Here is a 4,234-nt window from a genome sequence, read left to right on the forward strand (position 1 = left end):
TATGATGATTCCAGTTGTCAGGATGATAAGTGTTTGGAACTGGTTGTTGCGATCTCTGAAAGTTGCTCACAAACTGAGCTGAGTCGCTAGATATAGCGCATTGCTCTGTCGCATGCGGACCTACACATAGCTCATAAACACTAATTATCTGCTTAACACCATAGTTAGCCAGAGAATCGATCTTCATAGACAACGCCTTTAGTTGAGCAGTGATAGCCGTAGCTGTATCCACCTCAAGTACTCCTGCTACCTTGCCCTGTGGATATCTCTGGGTTGGATACTGATATTTATTAGCAGCCATCAGTTCAATTAGATCATAAGCTTCCTTATAGCTCTTTGCCCATAATGCTCCGCCTGATGCTGCATCGAGCATGGGTCTGGACTGTGCTCCCAACCCATTGTAAAAACAAGTGATGATCATCCAATCAGGAATTCCATGATGAGGACACTTCCTAAGCATCTCCTTATAGCGCTCCCAAGCTTCACATAGCGATTCTCCCGTTTGCTGCACAAATTGAGTAATAGCGTTCCTCATTGCAGCTGTCTTCGCCATAGGGAAGAATTTAGTAAGAAAATTCTGAGCAAGATCTTCCCAAGTAGTAATCGAACCAGCTGGTAGAGAGTGTAACCAGCTCTTAGCCTTGTCCCTCAAAGAGAATGGGAATAGTCTCAGCTTCACAGCATCTTCGGAAACACCGTTGAACTTGAAGGTGTCGCAGATCTCAATGAAATCCCTAATGTGCGTATTGGGATCTTCCATTGGAGAACCCCCAAACTGGACTGAAGTCTGTACCCATTGAATTATGCCAGGCTTGATCTCAAAGGTATTAGTTGTGATAGCTGGCCGGACAATACTAGATTGAATGTCATTGATCTTGGGTTGAGAAAAATCCATCAAGGCTTTCGTTCGTGCTGCTGGATCTCCCATTATAATGAGTACCTGAAACACAAACAAATAAACCGTGAAAGTAAAAGAATCCGAGTCAGTGAACTTTAACGACCACTGATGACACGCGCTAATATTCACGCAAGTATACGCGTTCGCAAGTAGTATAAGATATAAATCAGATTCGTTCCCACAGAGACTGGTTTAGGTTAAGTTCAATTTATGCACCTATGCAACAATGTATGGTTATCGCTCAATGCTAAGACAAATAACAAATTGGGTTTTTATTAAACTAAGAGATTATACTAAATAACAAACTAAGAGAATTGAGGTTAAATTAATATATATGATAAATATGGGATCCTAACTTCATTAAATACTTCATTCAATAGCCTTATTATTCTTAACCTTAGCATGTGATGGTGATGACACTAATCAGATAACACGAAACTGATAAACGCCAACTTTCATTGCACGAGTACCATTCTACCAGACATCCACAAAAGAGATAGAAGCTGAATATGCACCAATTATATTGAGACCCTATATGTCTATAGAATTTGACAACATAACGGTTTAAGAACAAGTTATCTATCTTGATTACATAGGGCAAGTAAAACGGTTAGAGTTACCTACGAATCATGCATACACATACATGAACCTATGCTAGCATGGCAAGTTCTAAACCTCTATATTCACGGTCGCTTCAATAGAGATTAACACGCTATCTTATATGTTAGCTACGCACATAAGACGAATAAGCACAACCAATACAAGGATATCAATCAATCACCACAAACCAAGATATCGAAATAATTAATTATTGAAATCCATAAGTAAATCCACTAGAATCCCATGACAACGATTAGCCCATAATCGAACTCATCGTCACCATGGGTTTCAATGAAAGCATGGTATAAACAAGGTCTTAATAAATTAAATAATAATCAAAGTATGAATAAACTAGATCTAGGTTCAACAAGAACGAAAACGAGCATCCAAAGTTACAACTAATTCAAAAAATCACAAGTTGAAAACAAGATCTTCTTTTTCGGAGTTGTTCTGTGCTTCTAGGCCTTCTCCTTGGTATCCCAATCTTCCCGGATGATGAAAACCCTTTTTTTAAAGTATATATACGCCCCTAGTGGACCTGGACCCTTAAAATCGTCAAATTCTACTCAAAAAAGGTTTTTTCAGCGAAATCAGCGACCAGCCGCCTCCTGAGCGGCCGCTCAGCTCTCTGAGCGGGCGCTCAGCTCTGCTGAGCGGGCGCTTAGCTACTGACTGGGAAAAATATTCTAATGAATCTTGTTTTGGCCATAACTTGAGTTCTACTCGTCAGAATTAGGCGATTCAACTGCCCACGCGAAGCTATTGAGATTCTCTATAACTTGACAATGGCCTTGGCTTCCAATTCTGATTACTTTTCATCATATTTCCTTTAAAAGCTCTTTTCTTCATTTAACTGATACCTGAAATGCAATAACACAAAAACACATCAAAATACCAACAACTTGAGTCCAAAACACCAATTTAAGCTTGTAATAAAGCATTCCAAGTGGATATAAAATCCACTTATCAATAACCTCTGTCACAGATTTGACTCACACTTAACAAATTGTGTTTAAGTCCTGAGACTAGAGCTACTTTTTCAATGATGACTTTCACCAGATTGATATTGCCATATCCCAAAGTTTTTCCCATATTGCCATCTCCATAAGAAACACTTGGGTCAGCTTTCTCCACAAAGTCTGATAGCAGGGCTTTATTTTCAGTCATATGTCCTTAACATCCACTGTCCAGAACTAGGATGTTTTTCCTGTTGCCCTGCAATCACAAAGACCACTAATGATTAGTTTTAAGGACCCAGACTTGCTTGGATCCTTTGGCCTTATTAAGTTTGTTAACATTTGCAGCGGATTTAGCATCAGAGTATATGTTAACATTTTTCTTATCAGTATTTACACTATCAGACTTTGCATCAGAACTTACACTAGAAGGAATAATACTAACTTTCTTTAAAGAAGGTTTTATTTGATAATAATTATAGTACAAACTATGATATTCCTTACAAGTATAAATGGAATACCATAAACTACCACAATGAAAACAAGGATTTTGTGGCCTATATCTAACAGACTGACTCTTAACTCCTGACTTTGAAGGTAAGGAGTTTATGTTCTTATTTTTCCTGCAAAAAGAAGCCAGATGGTTAGAATTTCCATAGTTATGACATTTCTTTCTAGGGGCATTAGAAACAGGCTTATAATCATTATTTTTATTCACACCTTCCTTTCCATTCCTATTTTTCCTAGGGAGCTTTACCTTGTTTACATTCTTAACATCTTTCAGCTTATGCTTAAGCTGCTTCTTTGTCATTAAGCCTATGTTAACTTCAGTTGGCTTATCCTATTTTGGTTTGTCAGAAGTTAATTTCTCTTTAACTTCTGATTTATCAATATCAGACTTTACAGCTACAAACTTAACAGGATTTACCTTTGGCTTTTGTTTAACAACTATAGGCTCAATTTCTACAGTTCCCTTATCATTCTTATCATCTCCATAACCTAAGCCTTCTTTCCAGTTTCCACTACTTAACAAATTCTGAGTTGTTCTGCCAGAGTCAGTCCAAGTCCTGATAATCTCTCTTTCCTTTTCTAACTCAGTTTTTAGAGATTCATTTATTTTAAGTACTTCATCCCTAACATAAAAGGCATCATCTCTATCTTTCTGAGTTTGATGGAACATGACTAACTCTTTTTCTAAATAATCATTCCTCTTTTTGTAAGCAAGATTTTCAGAAGTTAATCTTTCACATGTTAAAGTTTGATCTCTATAACTAATGAACATGGTTTTAAGATATCTTCTCAACTCAGTAATATCATCAGTATGAAAGGCATAAGTAGTTTGAGGTACCTTTAACTCAGCATTATCAGAACTGCTATCAGCATTTGCCATCAAGGCATAGTTCACCTCACTTTCAGAATCTGAAGTGTCTGTCCAGCTTTTCTTCTTTGTGACAAGAGCCTTGCCTTTGTTGTTGGATTTTTAACGCAGCAGGGGCATGGAAAAACACTTTTACACATACAAAATCCAAATAAAAGCATATAAATCGTGAATAAAAATTCGAGGGATCGAATCTAACCTTTAAAAATAATTCGGAGACAACGATCAGAGATCCTTAGCAGTTGCTCCTCAAGTGTGAAGCACTCCACCGGTATCCACCAAGAAAACGATGATAAGGAGGAGGAAGGAGGTGGAGAGAATTGGGTTTTCCAAACTTTTTGGGTTTTCGGGTTTCGAGGTTGGAATAAAATTAGGGTCTATAATAGTGTATTTATAGGCCAA

General features: G+C 37.6%; 1 non-coding gene across 1 annotated transcript; it reads left to right on the top strand.

Annotated features, from left to right (window-relative positions):
- Positions 1 to 431: 431 nt before the first annotated feature.
- LOC141669065 (small nucleolar RNA R71) lies at positions 432 to 538 on the top strand. Its single transcript, XR_012553364.1, has one exon. It is a non-coding gene; the product is annotated as a small nucleolar RNA R71 (small nucleolar RNA).
- Positions 539 to 4,234: the final 3,696 nt, after the last annotated feature.

This window comes from Apium graveolens, chromosome 6, assembly GCF_009905375.1.
Source record: "Apium graveolens cultivar Ventura chromosome 6, ASM990537v1, whole genome shotgun sequence".
In the NCBI taxonomy this organism is placed as follows: domain Eukaryota; kingdom Viridiplantae; phylum Streptophyta; class Magnoliopsida; order Apiales; family Apiaceae; genus Apium; species Apium graveolens.